Here is a 25,264-nt window from a genome sequence, read left to right as displayed (position 1 = left end):
TTTTTCCAGTCTTGGGACTTCACCCTTTTCTGCAACAGTTTCTTCCTTCTGTAGAGAGTTTATTAATGGCAAGGGACCACCAGATTGCCTTCCTTTTTTTGGAGGAGAGCGTCTTAGTTCTCTTGGGTATTGCTAGTTCCATGCATTTATGTACGTGTTCGTACAATGCACTGGTGTATGATTCGGCAGTCATGCATCTATTTTCCATTGACATGGGTGATGTGAAGTTAGCCACCTTTGTTTCTAGGAGCCCAAAGTCAGCTTTGGAGAAGTTTTTCATGGTGGTTACCTTTGCGGGGGTGTGGGTGAGATGTGGATTTCCATGGTGATTAGTTTGTAGTCAGATCAAACCGGGGAGAAATTGACTATAGATGTAGAGTAATGGTCACCCATGTTTGTAATAACCAGGTCAAGGATGTTGCTTCCTTTAGTGGGGGTAAGAATGAGCTGTTCCAGGGCATTGGAATTGATGAATTTCAGGAAGCTTTGGGCCAGTGTATTGGTGGATAAGTAGTTTTCACAGTTACTGGAGGGATCGTTGAGGTCACCTAGTATATTTTTCTCCCAAGAGGCACATCTTTTCTCCCTCTTTTAAAATATTTATTGTTATACATACATACATACACACACACACACACACACACACACACACATATATATATATATTTATATATATATGGATTCCATACACTTGATTGAAACCTCACTTCACTGAAAATGAAATTACTAGGATCACGTCACTGAAAGTTCACTTCACTGTAAACTCACTTGACTGAAAATCATTTAGTTGAAAGTTATATATGGCCTTTTCCCCACTGTAGTGCAATCCTGGAGTTAGTATATATAGGAAGGGGGGGTGTGGGGATGTAGCCCCCCACATATTTTAAACATTGTACACTATACAGAGTGATACTTACAAGTCAAATAAAGAACAGTTTCCAAAAGACAATATATAGTTAATATATGTAAGGGGCTGTGCCCCCCACACCCCCCCCTTCCTATATATACTAACTCCAGGATCGCACTACAGTGGGGAAAAGGCCATATATAACTTTCAATTAAATGAGTTTCAGTCAAGTGAGCTTTCAGTGAGGTGAACTTTCAGTGAAGTGATCCTAGTAATTTAATTTTCACTGAAGTGAGTTTTCAATCAAGTGAATGAATCCATATATATATATATATATATATATATATATATATATATATATATGTATAGTTACATTTCAAAACATCTAAAACTCATAACATCTAAATTCGAAACATCGAGACCATAACATCTAAAACTCATAACATCGAACTTTATAACATCGAAAATGTATAATAGGGAATAGTGTATCATGAAACATGTAAATGTCATAGTTTAATCTGTTATTCTTGTGGTATCAGTATGAGATGTTGTAGTTTTTATTTGTACAGTTTTTATTTATATAGTAGGAATTTATACTACGTATTAATATAGTGTTTGTTTTGCCACTCTGTATGTGGTTTTAGGCCATACAGGTAAGTGATATAGACGTTATGTGTACATTCTTTATAGTGATTGCGATACAGTGGGTTTAGAAAATTAACTTTTTCCCACTGTAGTGCGATCTTGGAGTTGGTGTATTTAATTTACGGGGGTTGTGGGGGTGCAGGGGGGCTTGCCCCCTTGCAGAAATGTAGTGAAAAGTGTGTTTGCTAGTTTGGTGGTGTAATAGGTGGAGATGATGTTATTTTCATGTGATTTGTAGTATTCGATGTTGTGATGCAAAGTTTCAATGTTATGAGATTTGATGTTATGGGTTTTAGGTGTTCTGGGTTATAGATGTTGTGGTTTCAATGTTTTGAATTTAGATGTGATGAATTCTAGATGTTTTGAAGTGTAACTATATATATATATATATATATATATATATATATATATATATATATATATATATATGAAGAGTGTTTTTTTTCGTAACCTACTCGGTGCAGTCCTATGGTGATGTATGATCCTGTTTAAGGGATTTCTTTATGTTTTTGTTTTACTGAAATATAACCTGTTTCTAAGGTAAAAACCCTGCAGCAGCCATCCAGCTTCCAAACTTCTCTTGCCAGCTTACTTTGTTTTGTTTTGTAAACCTGCACTACGACACCTATGTGGCTCTTCTAACATGTGCAGTTAATTTAATGTAAAAGCCCTGCAGCAGCCATCCAATTTCTGAACTTCTCTTGCCAGCTTACTTTGTCTTGTTTTGCGAACCTGCCCTACTGTTCTATGTGTCTCTGCTAACCTGTGCAACTAATTCAATGTACGTTTATGTTTTAAGCCTTCATCTGTAAATTACCTGTTGCCCTTAAATATTACTGTCATACATCAACAAGCCCCTTCTGAGTTCTCCCCCCATTAGCCTTTTTTAATTCTGCCTCTTTAAACACTTGCAATACATTTTTTTCTACTTTGAATGTTTAATGGATGGGTATTTAACCTGTCCTAATACTGTCACCCGCTGCTTATTGAGTTATCTCACCTATTCCGTATTTCTACACTGCATTTTACTTAAGTCTGTATAACTATTTCTATATCCAGCTCCAGTGCCCTTTACTCTGCTCTCTCCCCCACAAATTATCATCTTTTCTCTACTTTAATACAACAGTAACTTCTATATGGATTCACTGCTGTTTACTTACTGATTGTTTTTTTTTTCTTTAGGCAGCTTTGCAATCAGATCACTCAGATCAGAAGGCAAAAACTTCTTAAAAATCTCCAGATCTTCCAAAAGATGAAGTGAGTGTCTTTACTTATACTACTCAAAGTCTGTTTCTAAACTGTGGAACATTATCCCTTCAACCACCAGATTAACCCCCAGCCTGGCACTATTTAAAGCCTCTCTAAAAGTGTACCTAAATCGTTCATGGCTCTGCACATGCTTAACTCCAGGTTAATTCCCTCTCTACCTCTTGCTTCCTTTGTCCACTTTCTTTGTTTTCTATAGTCTCTTTTATCCCCTATATACCTATAAAACACCACTAAAAACTTCTCCTCCCCTCTCTCCTGCCATTCTCTGCATTTTTCTTCTTTCTGTCTATTTAACCCCCCTAAACATATAACCTCTCAAATCTTCTATGTTATTTCTCCCTTTCCCTAAGCAAAGCTATTTATATACTTTAGTGCAAGCCTGTTCTCATGTTAACCTGATGCCAGGTTCAACCACTACTATCTTCTCTACTAATCTACTCTTAACACACTGTAATATTTTAGAAGTAATACTGTAGAATACAAGCAAAATTTTAAGTAATTTAATGTTTAGTGTAAATAATACACTAAGCATCTCACCATTTATTCAACTCTAATCTGCTTGTAATGTACTGTGTAAAGGCTAAACTTACATTATTTGTTTAAAAAATTGTAGGTTGTCGTGTATGTACCTAAATGCATCTGATTATCATTTTGTACAAAATTACCTGAATGTCTAAATGTGGAGCTTTTCTCACTGGGCCTCCACTGAAAACAGGTTATGTGACCCATTCGGACTAACGCAGCTAACAAATGTCAAATAAAATAAATATATCTAGATATATATATATATCTATATATATATATATATATATATATATATATATATATATATATATATATATATAGATATAGATATAGTCTGTTGTTGCATAATTACAGGGAAGTGAAAAATCTCCCAAAACAAAAGGATTAATGATGATATATACTCTGAGAAATATACTGGCAGTGATTTCTGCATTGGGTAATTGGGAATTAAGGAATGAAATTTCGGGGTGTTTGGGTCCAAGAAAGTATAGGGAGTTGGACTAAAATTTCAAACCAGTTATAACTATTGATGCCTGACACTCGAATTTTGTTTTATTTTCTTCAAGACAGACCTCACATCCCCTCTCACAAACAAAAGTATAGAGAACGGCATGAAATTTACATAAATTTACATAAGTTAGTCTAAATAAATTGCTAAATTAATAAGTAATCCAATTAATGAATTGTTTAACAAAGTAAACGCAGAATACTCATCTCCTTACAGAGTTGTTCTGTAGAATAATGTTTACTGAATATGTTAAAGTGCTACCAGGTAAAAATGCTTGGATTAGCAGAATAAGTATTGTTCTTGAGACCATTATAGACAACAGCATTTATGGGAAAACTTCCATTATGAGGCACAGATAGTTGATAAGAAATGTCACCAGAGATAATGCTGCCCAATTTATCTTAATACTTCCAGAACACTATGACAAGATCAGCAGACCTTCCAAAAGATCAACATTTTCATTTAACTTCCTTCAATACTCTTCAACTTCCTTGTAATAAAATACCACAAAATTATGCTACCTGCTATTATGATATATTACCCATCTAAGAAATGACTTGTAGAAACTTGCATACTGAGTGAAACTCTAATTTAATTACATGGTATAGCTGATTTTGTTTTTCCATAATATGAATCCAGATCATGAATAGGCAGTGACACTACTGTCGATTTTATTATTATTAGGTATCTTATGAGTATTATTGTAATCTCCATGATTAAGATGTGTTGGAGTGTGCTGTGAAGTATGAGGGCAAGAAAACATCATCATATACTTAGATACAAGGTGTGCAATTCTCCAGGGCAAACAGTATCCTTATAAAAGGCTTTGTGATAGGTGTCACATTATAAAATGATTGCAGATTGTCACATTATAAATTGTATGCAGGTGAGCTGGAGTACAGAATTTAATAATCATAGGGAAAGGCCTAAGTGACTATTATAGCAATAACCCATGCCTGGGTGTGGGTAATGCTGGATTTACCCACGGTTGGCGTGGTTTGGTCCCGAGGGCGAAGCCGAGGGACCAAAAAGCCAACCGTGGTAAATACAGCATTACCCACACCCAGAAGTGGTTATTGCTATTATATGACATTATTTAAGAAAAGAAACTATTACTTTTCTTAAATAATGGCATAGTATAATGCCTGTTTACTGCCCTTCCGCAGATGTCTGGCATCCGCGGCAGTTCTGATGTACTGCGCACCTGCGCAGTACATCAGAGCTGTCGGCAAAAGCAACGGAGAAAGCAAGATCTCCGTTGCTTTTTTTTTTACTGTTTTCGCTATGTTAAATGGGTTTAACATAGCGAGACAGTTTTAAAATAAGCAACGGAGATGTCCGTTGCTTATTTTGAAACTGTCTTGCTATGTTAAACCCATTTAACATAGCGAAACAGTAAAAAAAGCAACAGAGATCTTGCTTTCTCCATGGCTTTTTTTTAAAAACCTGTCTCGCTATGTTAAATGGGTTTAGCATAGCGAGACAGCTTTAAAATAAGCAACGGAGATCTCCGTTGCTTATTTTAAAGCTGTCTCGCTATGTTAAACCCATTTAACATAGTGAGACAGTAGAGTTATACTAATGGAAAAGAGTCCGGGCGACCGGACCTTTTTCCATTAATATAACTCAATTTACAATGTGCACGCTGGCCAATCAGCGTGCACATTTTGGGGGGGGGGGGGTCATGGTATAATATGGTATTAAAAATACACACCTAGGTATTATGTTTTTTATAAACAGCACTTTTTGTAACAATCTGAACCACAACAAGCCCAGGATAGGTTACAGGATGAGTATAACTATTTGCATCTACATATTACTTGGCTGATTTGTAATGATCAAAGGGAAGTGAGAATATAGAGCCGTTATGGCCCCCCATGAAAAGGATAGGTGCATTGGGTGGGGGGGTAGGGATTTTGTGCTTGATCCTTGTTATCCTTAATTATCGATGGCTCTTGGGATCGGGAGTACTATAGATGGAGTTTGGGGGTGTTAACAGAGACCATGTTGTATTGTCAAGTTACATGTAAATAAAGTAAACCGTTTAGTAAAAGTAAATGATTGTATCAGTATTTGGTGCAGTTTTTATTGCATTTTAAATTCAGCATTAGTCTTCTGTCAAATTTTAAGTAAAATATTGTATTTTTGCATTTTACTTGTTCAGATGGTTTCTTCTTAAGTGTATTAGATATAATTGCCTGTGCATTTTAGATTTACTTTTTTGCAGTGAAATGATGTAAATGTTGTTTGGGGGCAAGTATTTTATTTATATGGATGTGCAAATGGTTGCATTAGCTTAAGCAAAAGGAGAAACTGTATCCCTCTTATTTATAGACTTCAAGCCTACACACTTGTTTATTTCTCTTCAACATTCTCATCAAACTTAAACTGAATTTTCATTAAAGTGATCCTGTTTTAATAATCTTTTAAACAACCTTTCTCTCTTGATTCATAAATGCATCTTTATTCTTCTAGTTGACTTTAAGCTAGACTGGCTTGGTCATTGGAAGACCCAACTTCAAAACAATGCTGTCTTTAGAATCTCTTCCGATTTATCATTGTCCAGACATACAGCCTCTTTCCAATGGCTCTTCCATTTGTCTATTGCTATCTAATTCACTCCAAAGATACCATATTATCAAAGTTCTCCCTAATACCATGTCTGACCATGCCCCATTCACCTTAAGGTGTGCTTTCAGAACGCTCCAAATTTCATCACTCAATTCACTTTAGGCAGTTTCCTTTTCAGAAAAAGATACCACTCATTTCTTTTCATAAACCTCTGACCCAGACTCTACTGTGCTCCTTAACAGACCATAACTTAGCTTTTCAGCTCTTTTCCTTATAAATAACAACAAACTAAAACTACCCTCTGCCCTATTAGAAAATTTGGAGTAGGTTACTCTCAGCTGTTCCTCCAAGATATCAAGCATCAGAGGCACAAAAAAGTATACATTCTAGACTCTCTGGAAATCCACACAAAACCATTAGAATCACCTTCTAAAAAGTCCTTTGAAACCAGATAACATTAGCTGTTAGAGCTACCAAATAACTTACTGCTGGTCACCCCAACAGGAATAATCTGACAACTTAAAACTGTATTGCTTTGTGGTGAAAAAAAAAATAAAAATTTTGTCCAAAACAAACATTACTCATAAAGTCCTTCTGTCAGCAGCAAAAGCATATGGAATACTTAAGGATTAATTTACCATTTCTTTCTGTACTTTCTAACCATAAAAACTCCTGCAACCAGAAATCCCATCAAATCATCCTAAATAGTTACCACTGTATTTTAACTCTCGCTTTTTAAATGTAGTATACAAGGTCCTCACCAAAACACACAGAACATTGCCCTTCATTTTCATTTTGGTTAACCTTAGACTATTCAACAAACCAGTTGTCTATATTTGCAAACCACTACATTTTCAGTCATTATATTACCCTAAGAATGGAAATGTGTTGCCATCATCTCAAGCTGCAGAGTTTCAAACTCCCCTCCTTTTGTGCAGTTCTTCCAAACGTTGCATTTTCTACCTAACAACTCATTTCTAAACAAGTAATACAGTTCTTAGGTTCACAGGTTCATAGGTGTATACTAAGCTAATGGCCCTGGAGCCTTTACAAGATTAGCCCATAGAAGTGCCCTGGCATCATGCCAGCCGACATTAGTTCCGAGTGCCTCTATCAGGTAGAGCCACTGGAGTGATCCCGGGGTGAACTTTCTATTTCCCATCCACTCATCAAGATTTCTCTTGAAGAGGCCCAGTGAGGTTCTCTGCTTGACATGTATGGGAAGTCTGTTCCAGAGAATGGGCAGTCTCTGGGTTATGAACCTGACCGTCCAGCATGTACTGTTGATTGTGGTAATGAGGTTGAAATCTCAGGAGCATGTGGTATGGAGGGATTGGGATTTCTTCATATATAGCATTTCAAATGAGCTGGGTCAGAGATGGCTTTGCAAGTCAAGTAAAGATCACCTATTAGTAGATGATATGAGACTGAGAATAGCTGGAGTTTTCTTGAGTCTGTCGATGTAGGACATGTGTTTAAGGCCTAGGATCCTCTTCATGAGGTACTTTTGTGGCCTTTCCAGCTGTTGCATGTGTCTAGTGAGGTGCATGCCAAATGGGGCATTATACTCGATGATTGGAATAATGAGGAAAGAGTAGAGAGAGATGATCTCTTTTTTCCTGGATGCACAACCCTTGGTAATGAGATCTGCCACACAGAAGGACTTTCTGACTACAGTGGCAATGTGGTGGTCGAAGGAGAGGTTGCTGTCAACCTGTGTCCCTAGATCTGTTATAATGCCTTCAGTGGGCTCCCATTGATGTGGTAATTAGTGGTAACTGAGTTTTTCCCAAAGGGGATGATGACGCATTTTTTGGCATTAAGCTTAAGGCCATAGTTTCGACTCCAGTCACTGATCTCAGTGAGGCCTTTCTGTAGGATGTCTACATCACTTGGGGAGTTAATAATGGCTCCCAGCTTGCAGTCATCTGCAAACTTGGTAGCCAGAATCCCTCCCTGTTGGCCTGTACTTTTGAGCAGTAGATGCCAAACCAGAGGACCCAGGAACAATCCCTGTGGGATTCCACTTGTGACTAGTCAGCAGCCTGACTTGGAGTCCACTACTTTCACACTATGGGTTCTATCTGTGAGCCAATTTGCAACCCACCTAGTGATATAGGGGTTGATGCCTAGTTTGGTGAGTTTATCAATAATTCCTGAGTGGGATAATGGTATCAAAGGCCTTGGCCAGATTGAGCTAGGCTGTATGAACTGCCTTGTCCTCATCCACAGCTCTGGTGACTGACTCAAAGAAGTCAACCAGGTTGAGCAGGCATGACCTACTTTTCACAAAATCAAATTGCATGGGATCTAGAGCTTGGATATTTCCTATATCCTTGTTAATTAGGTCCATGATGATGCACTCCAAAGCCTTACATATCAGACTTGTCAGTCTAATGGGGTGGTAATTCCCAGGATCTGTAGTCACCCCCCCCCTTTATGGAGAGGGGATAAGTGTAGCAGTGTGCCATTCGGTAGGGACAAAGCCTGGGATGAGGCTGTGATTGAACAGAGCACACAGATGTGGTGCCAGTTCACTTTGTAGTTCATGTAGAACACATCCAAGCATATTGTCAAGTCCCATGGAAGCAGTATTCTTGGCCTTGGAAAATGCAGCTTTAACCTGTGCTGCAGTAATGGCGGCTGCCTGGCATTCCTCCCGTATTGTGATTGGTCCTTTGGTGGGGGCGAGTGGTGAAGCTGGCACTGAATCTGTCAGCCAGTATGTTGGCAATATCTGTTGGCTGAGTATAGGAGGTACCATTGTGCAGTACCTCAGAGCAAACCTGGGTATTGCCGTGGAGATTCCTGATATAATTATAGAAGGTTTTGTGGTTGTTTTTAGTGTCTGCTGCAATTCTGCCTTCATAGCTGGATTTAGAGGTTTTGATGAGGGATCTCAACTTTTTGTTGAGGCTAATAAGGGAATTTTTCCAGTCTTGGGACTTCACTTTTTCTGCAACAGTTTCTTCCTTCTGTAGAGTGTTTATTAATGGTAGGGGACCACCAGATTGGCTTCCTTTTTTTGGCAAGAGTGTCTTGGTTCTCTTGGGTATGGCTAGTTCCATGCATTTATGTACGTGTCCGTACAGTGCATTGGTGTATGATTTGGCAGTCATGCATCTGTTTTCCATTTACATGGGTGCCGTGAAGTTAGCCACCTCTGTTTCTAGGGGCCCAAAGTCAGCATTGGAGAAGTTTTTCATGGTGGTTACCTTTGCGGGGGGTGGGGTGGGGGGTGGGTGAGATGTGGATTTCCATGGTGATTAGTTTGTGGTCGGATGTAACCAGGGAGGAATTGACTATTGATGTAGAGCAATGGTTGCCCATGTTTGTAATAACCAGGTCAAGGATGTTGCTTCCTCTTTTGGGGGTAAGAATGAGCTGTTCCAGGGCACTGGAAATGATGAATTTCAGGAAGCTTTGGGCCAGTGTATTGGTGGATAAGTAGTTTTCACAGTTAATGGAGGGATTGTTGAGGTCACGTAGTATATTTTTCTCCCAAGAGACACATCTTTTCTCCCTTTTTTAAAATATTTATTGTTATATTCTAAGCTATTGGTGCTGTTTTTATCTGAATTGTAAGACCCTTTCCACTGGGGCAGTTGCTTGTTTCATCTAAAAAAATATGTTTGATGCTATAAACTACCCTCCACTTAAATTCTGGGTTTTTTTAGAAGATTTTATCCTAATTGCCTTATGTTGCTTACTAAATATATCCTCAACAGGCTATTCCAAGTTAAGTATATCAACTCATTTTCATTCTTGACAAAGTACTCCAAGGGTCCATACCTGTCTTCTTACTTTCTCTTCCCTGTTTATTAATTTACTGCCTGCAGTTATTTACTGCATTAATATAAAGTTGTACACTTTCATTTCCTCAAATCCTCTAACAATCTTGCTAAGGTTCAGCAGTTCCTTCTTCGTTATTTCCGCTGCATTTTAACTGGTTTGCCTTCCTCAGATGTACTGTAATGATGATACAAAACCAAAAAAACATACTTTCATGGGACATCATAAGGACTTTCCTTGGTATTCCCATTTCAGATGCCAACTCATTCAAATGCCTTGGGATAATGTTCATCGACTATATGACATTTAATCAATATGCTGCCACTACAATAGCTTTTCAAATCTCAGACTCTCGTACAGAATTACCAGCCTTCAAACCCTTAACAATAGAGAAAATATTGCCAACAATATTTGCATCCTGAGGTTAGAATATTCTGTACCATTAATTATTCTAGGAAACTCTAGAAACTCTAATATAATGTAAACACCCCAAAAGAATCTATAGCCTTACACTACCTACTGAAGAAAACACATCACTGTAACATTCTGTTCTCACCTACCACTCTTCCAGTTACTCTACAAGCTAATCTCCTGTTATACATTACTACAAAGTGGTCTTCTTAAACTTCTGCCCACTTATTTTCTAACATTTAACATCAGCAGAAACTCTTTTTCAATATGAAATACAGACACCACTGCTATCACTCTACATTGACTGATTTTTACCATAAACAATATAGAAAAGATATTTAAGAAATTATCTCCTGCCAACTGGAATTCAATTCTGCCAACATTTTGTTTTGTTTCAGTTTCTGCTTATCTACATTCAAAATCTTACAAACTCCCACTTATTTGACACCATATGATGCAAACGTTAAAAACACCATGATAAAATCAACAGGGACATACCTTGGGGTTTTGGAATTGTATGCCAACTTGCAGAATGTAGTCCACTATAACAGCAATACATGTTTCTGGACAACATGAGTGAAATTCATAGGCATAGCCTGCAACTGCGTAGCTGGAACAGAATGCAAACCACATCCCAGATCCGTGTGTGATTAATATAAAGACCCATGCACAGCAGAGCAATTATATGCATAACTGCATATCTACAGGAGTCTAGGTATGCAGTTGGCATGTAAGTGAGGTTCCATAGAAGAGCCTGCAATTCATAAGTGTATGAATCCTTGACTGCACTGGAAGGTAGGGACACGAATTTACATATATCTGAGGATGCAAGGTATAATAAAATGCTGCTTGACACATGAATACCAAGATCTGCTCAGCAGAATATAAATAAGCAGTTACATCACCATAATGTGTAATTGCAGCACTCAGATAAGTGTGTGGCTTTTTTTCAAAAGGAATGCAACAACACATTTTCTTGTGTTGTACCACACTTGCTCAAGACACACCGAGCATACTTTCATACACTGATGTGGCTGAGTTTTTACCAGTACGTTGAGAACTACATACATCAGTGCACTGCAGGGCACAGGAGTTAAGATATAATGTGTCTGTATACATGCTGTCTGTTAAACGTTCATCCCTGTAGGGTGCAAATTTGTGTACATCCTACAGACAAACAAGCAATTATTTCACTTCCACATCTAAACGTAATACATATGCATGTACTATGTGCTCCAATATGAGATTCATAGATGCACGACCCACTTTTATGAACTGTGACATGACTGTATACTAAAGTTTGTTTGCATGTCTACTTTATGCATTTGTGAACTATACTGAAGCACCATCTTTTCAATACTGAAATAATACTGAAATGACAGGCTTAAAAATAGTTAGCCAGTCTGATAGTCTAGCTAAAATAAATAAATAAATAAATAACAAGTCTAGAGCTTAATACAATACTTAAAAAAAATTAACAATATCCAAAATTTAATAAAATTAAAGCATGGTAAATATGTCACGGAAGTCCCTTTCTCGGCACAAAAAATAGGTAAATTATTCCTGAAAAGTGTATGCTGTGACATGTAAGACATATGTCTGACTACACCTATAAACACAAACTCATTTCAGCTGTTATTACTAGTTCAGAATGAAGTACATTTCTCTAGCAAACATCCTGTGTAACTACTGATTTCTGTACATATTTTAAAATATGCTCACCTTTTTTGTAAACCTTCATTATAAATGTCAATCGATGTATATACTCACATGTGTGTACTGTGTACCTCTGATCCAGTTCATTGCTGAAATGTGCCATTTGAGCAGCCCACTTACCCAATTATCTAATGTGCAACTACACAAAATAAAGAAATCCACAGGAAAAGAGTTAAGCTGATTATGGGAAAATATTTTAGCAGTTTGTTCAGAATAAAACAGATTGTGTGGCTCTAGAGGGCTTCATGGGAGGTGTAAGGAAGAGCTGATGGAATGGAGCAGGGACAAGAGTGGATGTGTGTCACATAAAATAGAAGTTAGAAGTGAACATGCATTCTAATGGGAAAAGAAGATGAGTAGATCAACACTGTGCCTTTTTACAGATAAGAGAGTATAGTGGAAGTGTTTTAGATGGAGCTCAGTGAAAGATATTTGTTGGATTAGTAGATATGACTATCATGATGGTAGATTTTGGAAGAGCAGAAGTGGAAGATCGATAGATGTGGAATTTGTGGAAGTGAAGGACAGGGAAAAAAATTAATAAATGGACAGGAAAGTCAGACAAGGGTAAGAAGAGTAGCTGAGATGAGATTCATCAAATATAGATAGGAGGGAGAATAATAAATAAGAGAAAATTCAAGAATGAAGAGAAAAAGGTTATGAAAATGGGAAGGATACTAAAGAAGGTAAAAGTTTTGGTGTATAAAGGAGAAGAAGGCTGGGACCCTCACCATTAACAAGAGCGCTGTACTGTATAGGTTATCCTTCAAATTTTCCATGTATGAGGGAACCTTTGCAAACTTAGTACCATCTTTGTGAAATAAGATACCTGATGACATCAGGACAATAGAGAAACTTCTACTTTTCAAAAGAGTCCTTAAAGACCGCTTAGTTTTGAAAAAATGACAGTAATTGCTTCATACATACTGGCTAGCATGCACTGACTATCATACAGAGTCAACTAATGTTTCAGTGTCTAATAACTTCAGCCATTGATGACAATTCATTTTGGGCTAATTATAAATGTTACATATTATCTTCTTATTGGGCAGTTCCTTGTCCATTCTTTGATATTTACTATTGCCTACATAGTTTTGCAGGGTCTACTAACTTCTACATTTATAGTTTGTCTAAACTCAGAGATTTTTTAATTGTTTGACTAGAATGTTGTTATTGCTTACTCTGTATTGTTATACAGTGAGATTGTAGTTCATTATCACAAGAATTCAGCATAATTTATTGTGCATATACGTCTTTTCACTGTTATATGCAGGGTTTTGATATTTTTTGCTATTCTAGTACAAGTTTGCATTGTCTTCTTCCTGTTTGTTATAATTTTCATAGTGCCTTGTCTTGCTTTACGGCTCAGGTTGTGGATGAAAAGGGTGTCTGAACCAGCCCTCTTACCCAGTTAACAAAGATTAAATGAAAATAAAAATAAAATATACACCCTGCATGGTTTTTAGGATTACAGGATTACACTGCAATAGAAAATTATATCCACGAAAGCAGATGGTGGTCTGCCAGGCTAAGATTCTGCTGAATTTCTTCCTAAGATCGTCCCCAAAGACTTTTATTTCAGTGTAGCAAAATCTGGATGTTCCTGGCACTAATTTATTTAATTGCCTGCAACTACCTGAATTTATTTATTTATTTATTTATTTGCATTTGTTTACTGGGATGGTCCAGCTGGGTCAGAAGTGCCCATTTTCTGTGGAGTCCCAGGGAGAAAAGCTCCGCATATAAGTAATTTTGCATACAGTACAGAATTTACATTAATAAAGACATTTAGTACATATTATTGTCAGCTTATACAATTGGTGAAAAAAAACAGTACATAAGTAATCATTCTCATATCAAAGATATTATACAAACAATACAGAGTGTATACATGAGACATTCCATATGAATAGTTTTCAGCTAGCAAAATTTATATAGGACACTTCATGCAGTGGATGCAAAGCAGATATAGGAATTAATTAGAGACTAGGTACTTAATCATTTCACAAGTTTGGGAGGTGTAATAGCTGAGCGGTAGGCTATATGAGTCCTGTTGCAGGAATCAGCAAAGTTGGTGGATATTGTTGCAGATATAAGTGGTGGTATGATATTAAGGTAGGCTGAAAGAATTCCTGAATGTCTCACCTAGTTCAATGGTAGCTTTATAAGGTTAGGAAGAGAAGGAAGTACACAGGAGGGATCAATGGTAGGACAATGAGGGTGAGTAGAAGAGGGAAGTGGACAGGATGGAGAGGCCTAGTAAGTAAAAAGACAGGTGAATGTGAAAGGAGGATACCAGAGTAGTACAGTTGGGGTGGGAATAGTTGTGATGGTTGATGTTAGGTGTGGTGTTGGCACATTTGCACAGCCAAGATGAGGAAAGGTATTGTTTCAGAGATCTCTTGAAGAGGGTTACTGAGTGGGTAGATCTAAGTGTTGGAGGGAGAGCGTTCCAAAGTTTTGTGATGGTAAAGGAGTAAAGCATTTGCCAGCCAAAAGTTTGAGTTTTTCTAAATGTACGAGCAGTTGGTTGTTGGATCGGTGTGGTCTGTTAGGATGGTGTAAAGTAAGTTTAGAAGATAGAGCAGGGCACATGGATGGATTATGAATGAGTTTGTGAGCTGTAGTTAGTTGGGTAAAGGTGAGACAGTTGGGGAGTTCTAGCCATTTTAGGTTGTGCAATGATAAGCAATTTTGTTGTAGCATGAGTCTAGTTTGGACTTTAGAGAGGACTGAATGTTGGTAAGGAGCAGGGCACTGTATAAAAGAAAAGGTATTAGAAAAGAAGAGGCAAGGGAAAGTCGGGCTGATGCATTGAGTAGATGCTTGTGTCAGTAGAGAGTGCCAAGTTTATGATGTGTCTTTTTGACATTGGACTGGATGTGCAATTCGAAGGTGAGGTTTTCGTCTATCTATGATGACACATAGGAGTTTTGTGCTAGGTGCAATGTTGATGATGGTACCATTTAGGGATCAAATGGTGAAGTTCTCTTTTTGTAGCAGTGTGAACTTTTTGGGGGCAAAGATTACTAGTTTGGTTTTGTTGGAGTTCAGGGCAAGATGATTATTAGACATCCAAATTTCAGTGGAGGTGAGGGCATTTTGGGTGAGTAGGTGTAGTTCTGAGGAGTTGTTTGCAGTACAGATGATTGTGGAGTCATCTGCATACTAGATGCATGAGCCTTGAGAGAGTACAGTATGGAAGTTATCGATAAATATGCTAAACAGAAGTGGGCCTAAAATGGAGCCTTGAGGAACACCAGCGGTGGTGTTTAGGAAGGGGGAGTAAGAGTTCTGCCATTTAGTTGACTGTTGCCTGTTAGTGAGGTAATTAGTAAACCAGTTTAGAGTTTGAGGAGAGGTACCTATGTTAGAGAATTGTGTTAGAAGGAGAGAGTGGGATATAGTATCAGAAGCTTTAGAAAGATAAAAAAATAGTGAAGATATGATTTTACCGGTGTCACGGGCTTGGTGGACAGTGCCATGAAGGATATGAGGGCAGTGGTGGTACTATGTCCTGGCCTAAATCCATTTTGGGTGGGGAAAAAGATGTGATTGTGAGTCAGATGGTGAAGAAGTTGAGAATGAATACATTTTTCCAAAATCTTAGAGATGGGTGATAGTACAGCAATGGGACAGAAGTTGGTGGTGTCTGTGTTGGGGGCCCCTTTGTGTAGAGGGAGGATATAAGCTTTTTTCCAGATAACAGGCATATAGGAGTCTTGGATAGATCTGCTGAGAAGCATGCTGATAGGGTAAGTAATTGAGTTAACTGAGATTTCCATGTATTTGGCGGGTATATTCTCAGGGGCATTTGTGCATGGTTTGAGTCTTAGAAGCAATTTATTAATAGTTGAGGTGGGTATAGTTGACAGAGTAAAGTTGGGAATAGGGGGTTAGCTGTGGAGATGTCTGTGGTGGACAAGTTGGTCGTGGGGAAAGGTAGCGGCTAGATTGGCTATAGTATCTATATAATAGGAGATGAAGGTTGCAGCAATTTCAATAGGTGTTTTATTTAGGTCTGGGCAAGGATTATTATTAGAGCCTGGGTTTAATAAAGAGTTGAGAGAGCTCCAGAATTTCTTTGGGTTTTGCTTGTGTTGATTTTGTAATGTAAGGTAGTGTTCTTTTTTGTTTTGCAGTAGATGGGTTTTTGTTTTTTTGCCAGATTTTCCATGATTTGTCCCTGCGTTTCATGAGATCCTTAGTGGATCTTGTTAGCCAACTGGCATGGTTGGTCTTTACTCTCTTTTGTCTTAGGGGAGTGAGATTGTTTAGTATGCTGAGGAAGGTTGAGTTGAAGAACTCAACTGCCTCATCAAGGGGAAGGGCTTTTAGTGCATTCCAGTTGATGCTAAGCAACCTTTGATTAAAGCTAGATGGAATGTCTCATGAACAAATTGGAATGTATAAAATAAGTGCCACCCTCCTCTTATCCCCTCTTCCAAAGTATAATGAGACTTTCTGGAAGTTCTAGCACTCTTTATAATGGTGTATTTAAGCTTTATGCTATTCCATTGCAAACTGAGTTTGATCTTTGATCTCATATGATGGAATGGTATCATTGGTAAATATATAAAAATAAACATTTTGCCTTAACTACACATTTTGTGGCTTCAGCTGTCCCTAGATGGTAATTATTCATCTGGAAATGTATATGCTGACTGTTCTGCCATCATGGGTCATTAGCAGATAACTTTTCAAATGTGTGCAATCTTTGCTAGAGGTGCTAAGATAATATTCCAGTAAAGTGGAAGCACATTTTTTTGTTGCATCAGACCTGAGAAATTCTGGTCTGCTGCCATTAGGGACATTTCCAGACTTAAACTGTGAAAAATATTATTTCATATCAAGATTCCATTAAATTTTTTTCTTTATTTTTAATATTAATACTTGCTTTACTGAAAATAATTATTACTCAAACTTAGGTAACTAAAATACCCAATTGAGCATTAGAGTGTAGTAAACCTATTATAGTTTCATAGGTTGTTACTAGGCTAGCATGCATTACCATGAAGTTTTTTTAGACCTTGTAATTTGAATATGATCACGTTACCCCTTTCCATATGAAACAAGGGTATTATTCCAGGGATGAATATGCAGTTTCCCATCCAGTCACCCAGATTAGATTTGAAAAGAGTAATCAAAGTACTTTGTTTTATGTGGAGAGGAAGACAATTCCAAAGAAGCCAAACACTCTGTGATGTATATCTATCCCAGCATCATATTCTATTTACATTACAGAAGAGATTAAGATCTGTTGAGAGGGTTTTTATGCCACCCCATGGCTTGCAAATGTTCAGTAGATCTGAGATGTCAGGGTGTGGTGAGGCTTTGTAAGAGAGACAGAGGTCACTCCTCAGTGACCTGTATGATACTAAGAATAGGGACAAGACTTTGAGAAGATCATCATAGATCTTATGATTTAGACCCTTGATTTTCTTAGTGAGAAAATTCTGTGGACATTAAATTTATGTCAAATCTCTGGACAAGTACATGCCCAAATTAGCATTATACTCAGTCTGAACATAGTATAATGATCACATCTCTGGACCTGAACACCATACACTTTAATAAGCTGCATGATGAAAAATAACTTTCTTACAATAAAGGTTACATGGTAATCAAAGGATAGCTCACTGACTATAATGGGTTCCCAGGTCCCTAACTATTGGATCAATTTTCAGGGGTGTGCTTTCAATGTGATAGCTGTAGGCAATGTCATACTTGTTGAAGGATACTATTATACAATTTTTGGCATTTAGTTTTAGCCCATGATTTTGACATCAACTATTTGCATGGGAAAGGCCCCTTTGGAGGAATTTGGTGTCCTCTGGAGAGTTAATAATGACACCTAGTTTATGGTCATCGGCAATCTTAGTGAGCCATAAGCCCTTAATAATTTCTTTGGCCTCTGAGAAGTAAATGCCAAAGAGGAGTAGCCCAAAGACAAAGCCCTGTGGTACACCACTGATAAGAGGTCTTTTGGAGGAGAAGGATCTACCCAACCTAATGTTTTAGATTCTATTTGGGAGCCAGTTTGCTATCCACTGAGTTACATAGGGGTTAACACTTACCTGGGAGTGTTTATTAACAATACTTGGGTGTGGAATAGTGTTGAATGCCTTTGTGAGATCTAGATATTTGGTAAGTACTGATTTTCTCTCATCCATTGCAACAGTACCCATCTTGAAGAATTGAACCAAGCTGAGCAGGCAGGGGTTTCCCTTGACAAAACTGAATTGGCTTGGGTCAAGCATTTGTAGGTTGCAATGTCCTTGTTTATTAATTACATAATAATCCTTTCCGTAGACTTACTTATGAGGCTCATCAGACTTATGGGTCAATAATTACCTGGGTTAGTCAATGCCCCTTCTTGTTCAGAGAGATGATAGCCGCTGTCTTCCCTTTGTATGTGTTTTGCCACTGAAATTGAAAAATGTCTATGGAGGATTTGACAGGTCCTGTTTCATGTTAGTCAGTAGGCATACTGGTATGTTATCTGGCCCACAGAAGCAATGTTCTTGGCATTGTGTTGTGCTTTCAGAATTTATTCTTGGAAGATTTGAGGGGGGTAGATACAGATATGTGATCTGAGAATGTTGGCGGGAGAGGGGGTGAAGGTTAGGCTAAATTTAGCCGCTAGTAGATAGGTGATGTTTGAGTCTGAATTGGTGTTATCGTTTACTATTAGCTCTGTGTCAGTGCTGGAAATTGCTTTTGAGGTTTCTAACATAGTTAAAGATGCCTCTGTGGTTGTCTTTAGCCTGGGTGGCTATTTTTACCTCATATGTAGCATTGGTTGATTTGTTCAGGGACTGGAGTTCCCTGCTAAGTTTCGCAGGAGCATTTTCTGGCATGCTGGTAGTTCTACTAATTTGCACATGCAATGAGGACTTTTTTCTCCTGTTGTAGAACTTGTTTATATTTCGATTCCACCATATGGGTTTATTTTTAAATTTAGCATTGCGTTTAATTCAGAGGAGGATGGATGCCTCTATGCAGTTATTTACATGAATGTAGAATTGGTCAGTAAAGAATTCAGTGTACACAACGGGGTCATCAAGCTGGGAGGGGATATTGAATTTATCTAGGTAATTACTTAGTTAAAATAGGTTGCCAATAGCATTATCTCTGAATACTGAGTTATTGGAAGGTGCTTCTAGCTTCCATTTTACAGTGGATGTGGCTATTTTATGGTCATATCTGATTAGGGAGGGAGTTACAACTGGTACTGAACAGAGCTGTTCCACGTTGGTAAGCACCAAGTCCATGATTTTGTTGTCCCTAGATAGGGTGTGGAGTGGACTAAGTGGTCCAGAGAGTTTGTATTAATGATGTTTGAAAATGTCTGGAGATACAGGTTAGGGAATATACAAGTCTCCCAATTTATAGACGGTGAAACCAAAGGTAATCCAGAAAGCTTGTGTCAGGTCTGGTATCTCACATGTGACATAGAGGATAAGAGGACTAAAAAAAACAGAGTATAAAAGGATTAGACCAGATAAACTCACTTCAGCTAGCAGATGTTGGAGACTATCTTTCTGATGTCCTCCCTGCTGGTGGAATAAAGATGCCTTGTTGAAGTTTCAAGACATTTATTTAGTTAAGTAGGTAGATGGATGAGTGTACTTACTCTGAACAAGAATGCTTGTCCATCTACCTACTTAACTGAAAAGTATAGGCCTCATGGCCTCATGATCATGATACCACTAGCCAAACTACACAAGAGAAATATTCAAAGGTACTTGAAGAAATGTTGGACCTAACACTGTAATCCCTTGGATTTCCAGGTACTGGTACTGGGATTTGTGAAACAGGAACTGCAATAATGGAGGGATAAAATATCTCTGAATCCATGACTCCCCTTTTCCCCCCTTCAGACTCCAGATCAATCTGTCCAGATGGGCTTTTCAGATTTTGAGTGGGGAACAGTGTCCATGAGTGTTCAAGTACAAGGCTTATGAGGTCCTCAGAACATGCAAAAGCACATACATGTAAAAGATATGTCAGCAGTCTTTCATGCCTTTAAAGTTATTCACCACTTATGGACTCTGGATTCTCTTTTACTGGTAATAGACAACACTACCTTGATGTGATACCAGTACAAGCAAGGGGTACAACTCCATACCCTCTTTGTTGTTTTGCAATGATGGCCAGGTAGCTGGCTCTACAGCATTCACTGACTTTTCAGGCCTTGTGTGATGCTGCCAGCCCAGCTAGCTGGAATTTTGTAAATAATTATATGTCATTTGTGAATATTGCTATGATTTGTACAGAACTGTAATGCTATGTGCTGAGCTTCAAGAATTTAACCACAATGTACCCTACTGGAAAAGAACATACATATGTATATATATATATATATATATATATATATATATATATATATATATATATATATATATACTATATACCTGTGCAAATGTATGTTTTAATAGTAGAAGATGGACTTGCAAAACTTCAAGAAAATAAGTTGGAATCAAAATGTTTTATGATTTTGTTATCCCTCAGTTTCAATACAGCAAGCAGACACAATGTCTAGAGCTAGAAGTTTTTCTTTTGTCTTGAAAGTAATTTCAATTACTAGGTTTAAAACATAAAGTGTTTTATTGCTTCTTAGCAGCTGCACATCTGAGAGATGTGTACTTCTCACACAGAGATGATACAATTGTGTTGGTATCTGTTAGCCTGGGAACTGAAGGCAGGTGACAAAAAGGAGTCTATATTAGAAGATTGAATGTTTAGGTGATCGAACATCTAAACATCAATCGTCTAATATTGAATTTGAAAACAGCAAACATCCCTGGGAAACACGTCCTTTGGTCACTAAAACAAAATAAAACTTTACATCCAAAATTAAGTGGGGGACTTCACCCCACTAACCCTCCGATGTGGAGGCTGTGCCCCACACCCCCAAACTAAATATATCAAACCCAAGATCACTCTACAGTATAGGAAATGGCAAAATCCGGCGAATGGCCAAGGGAAATCTTTCCCTGCGTTAAATCGGCCATTCAACGTTTTTTGCTTTTGATATTAAAAGATCAATGTTTAGATGTTCAATCACCTAAACATTCGGTCTTCTAATATAGACCCAACAAAGAGTGACGTCAGCCAAGCTGACCCAGCAGAAATGTTTGATAGTAATTTAAGAACTCCGAGTTCATTTTGTATCTTGTCTTCGACCTAGAAAAATTAATTCCTCATCATCTGCATTTGCCTTGCTAATAATAAGTAACTAGGGAAAGTAATTTATTTTAGAGATAAATAGGAATATAGTAAATATTAGTTTAGATGTTTTCTGTATTTATTTGAGACTGTCCTGCAATGTTGTTTTAAAATATTTCCTGTGATGCTGAACTCTGCAGTTACTGTGTTGATTATTGTCTTGTTCTTTTATTATTTATTATTAAATATATTTAAACCTGTCTTTGTGGCTGATATCTGTGAGACATATTTAAGCTCTTAGAGTACTTGCATATGTATTTGGTGACATTGTACAGGCCACTCCTAAATAGCCTTAGTCTTGGGCACACCTACCATTTGAATAATAGTAACATTACACAGTAGGATTTGGTCACCCTTTGTAAAGGCCTTTATAGCAGCTGATAAGTAGGGGTTGGTGGCAATGATAACTATCTTATAGTCTGGGCAAAAGGGGGCATAGCTAGTAAACCTGTGCCAGCCTTCCCCAGATGTGTATGTTTGTATATAAATCAAATCTCAAAGTGTTTGTGTGTGTGTGTGTGTGTGTGTGTGTGTGTGTGTGTGTGTGTGTGTGTGTGTGTGTGTGTGTGTGTGTGTGTCAGCTACTTGGGCAGGGACACGAAGCACTGGTTGGGTAGAGAGGGTGCTGGAGGTCTTGGCCTAACCCCTCAGCTGAGATCTTAACCCTACAGCTGTGCAAGTGAGGAGTCTTATTGCGGATCTGACTGTGATCTCTGTGTGCTCTTAAGGGAAATTGTATTTTACTGTGTGTGTACTTGTCATCCTCCCATTGTGTACATCCCTCACTGTTGCCAGTGGTGAGGATTGAGGGTTCTTGATTACTGGGCCATTGCAGAAGTGTCACACCTTCTTTCAGAGCAAATCAAAGTAGCAGATATACCAAGCAGATCCTGGACAGACCCTCAAGAGTGGAAGCTTCATGTAAAGGTCTTCCAGGATTTAATCTAGATGTGGTCAACAGCTCAAGTAGATCTGTTCACTTCCTTTCAAAATAGACAACTGAAAAAAAATCTGTTCAAGACATCTTTGCAGTCAGATATGTTCCAGCATGCATGTACACCCTTTACAATGATTCCCAAAGCACTTCTTAAGATTCAGAAAGAATTACCAAAGATCATTGTTGTAGCACTCTTTTGGTCAAGGCGAAGTTGGTTCTCTAAATGGCTAAGGGCAAATGCCACAAATTTCCACACAGACAGCATCTGCTTACACAGCATCAGAGGTGAATGATACACCCCCAATGATCTGCTCTCACAGCATCACATGCGATTCTGTTTTGATAACTTTTAGGCTGTTGCTCTATGACAATATGAAGCAGGCATTTAAGGAGGCAAGAAAACCTGCAGCTAGAAAATATTACATTTACAAGTAGAAGAGGTTTTTTAGGTAGTGCCTAGCCGAGAACAGAGACTGTGAAAGGGTTTCAACCCCTCTGGTTTTGAAGTATTTATGTGGACAATTTAAAGATGGTTTGTCATATGTTTCTATCAAAGGGCATCTTGCAGCATTAGCACTTGTCTGCCCATGGATCTCCCCCTTTCATCTTTTTATGTAATCAAACAATTTATGAAAGGAGTGCTGTGAATGAGATCACCTCAAAAGCAAACTTTTCCTCCATGGGATCTCAACTTTGTTCTTCAAAAATTGATCTTACCTCCTTTTGAATCTGGCTTTCTGGTTGATGTATGGTTCATTATTTGGAAGACTGTTTTATTCATTCCTCTGACATCTGCAAGGTGAGCTTCTGAACTGGAAGCTCCTATGGCGAGCCAACCCTTTCTGATTTTTCATAAGGACAAGATTGTGTTACACATTGATTCATCATTAATGACTAAAGTCGTTTCTGAATTTACATTAAATGAAGCCATCAGTTCCCCAATGCTTAATCTTGATTAAAAACATAAAGGAGAAAAATATTACATACTTTGGATGCACCTGTGCAGCTCAGGTGCTACTCTGATTGCACAAAGCCCTTTAGGAATACTGAACAACTCTTTGTCTCCTATATGGGCTTAAGAAAGGTCAACCTGTTTCTAAGAAAACTATTGCAAGATCCAGTCCTCTGCTATTGTTTTCTGTTATGCCCACCATGGTAAATCTCTTGCAGGCAAGGTTAAGACTAACTTAACGTAGGTATTTTCCTTTTTGAAAGCATATTGTAAATGGGTGGACTCTAGAAGCATTCTAGAGGCAGCTACCTGGTCCTCTATTCATACCATCACAAAACACTACAAACAGGATTTCTTTTCAGGGTTCAGAACTGGCTTTGCTTTGTTAGGACCATTCTCCGGGGATCCTGGGATCCTTATCCTTCCATCTCCCAAGGAAGGTAAGCCTTGGCAATTTATCCAACATGCCACCGAGGCATTGGGAATGGTGACTACAGTGCAGTTGCATAAGTCCTACTTACCTGCAACAGTAGATGTTCAAATTCCTCACTGCCTCAGTGGCAAAACCCACTTGTGTGAATTTCCTCTTGCTAAATGATTTTGGATCCAGCTACTTTCCTCTCCTTCTTTTTGAAAGTGAAAAAGCCTTAACACCCACTTCCTGTGACAGCTAATGCTTCCCTCTCAGGATATATTCAGCCACTCAGTTGCTACAGGAAGAGAGTGGGAGGGAAATCTGAGCTTTTGAAAACTGGGCAGAACTGACATACCTTTGCAGATAACCCAAAATGTCACTGAAGCAATGAAGAATTTGAATGTCTATTGTTACAGGTAAGTAGGATTTACAGAGTTGGACTTTTGGAAAAGGAGGTAATAGCAAACAGTAGGAAATATAATCTAAAATTAGACTGGGTGATGTATGTGACAGGATGTGTACAATATAAAATAACATAGAATTGCATGGGGGTGGAAAGGAAGGGGAATTTCAAGAGTCATGTAAGGTGCATGGTGAGGCTGATGAATGAAGCGAAAAAGAAGTGGATGGTAGGAGATTAGGAATATGTATGGAAAGATTTAGGCATGATGCCATCTGGAGGTGAATGAGCCCATGGAGAAGCAGATGCAGTAACACAAGATAGAGATATGTGCAAACAATAGGAGGGATAGTGATAAATGTGTCAATATATAGATCTAAGAGAAAGAGGGGTAATGTGGGTAATTTACTGCATAAGAGAGAGATTTTTTTTCATTTGCTTTTATTTTAAATTTAACAGCTATGGTTGGAGGTATGTCATCTTGGATTTCTTGGTGTGGTTCACATGAAGTATGCATGATATGTAATTTTATACGTGAGATTGTCTGATATTTATTATTAAATATTTTAAGATATGCAAGAAAAAGGTTGTAGATGGGTCATTTTATATGGAGAGTGCGGTAGATTATTGTGTTAGAAATTGTCTGAAATGTTAGAAGCTAGAGGACAGGGATGCAGAGTCTGAGCAATTCTACCTACAAGGTTTAAATAATAAGTACAATACTTTTTTCTGCTACTAATATCACCAGATATATAGCTAAACACTGAACCTCCAAACTTCAGACTGGGTGAACTTGACTCTCTTCAGAAAACAGTGCATGGTCTTGTTGAAGAAAGGCAAATAGCTTTCCCCCCTCATTTGTGCACCTATAAGTATACTAAGTTGAGGATTGTACAGGGAAATGAGAAAACTTCCTTAACCCCACTGTTCCACGTTATCACAGAAATAAGCATCTGCACTTTAACTAAATATGGAAGTCAATTAAAAAAGTCTTCTCTTCCTATTTTGCATAACTGTAGTACATTATTCACCATCTATCCTGTTT

This window comes from Protopterus annectens, chromosome 13.part0, assembly GCF_019279795.1.
Source record: "Protopterus annectens isolate FY-2018-M chromosome 13.part0, PAN1.0, whole genome shotgun sequence".
Classification (NCBI taxonomy): domain Eukaryota; kingdom Metazoa; phylum Chordata; order Ceratodontiformes; family Protopteridae; genus Protopterus; species Protopterus annectens.
Note: the sequence above shows the minus strand (reverse complement) of the source record.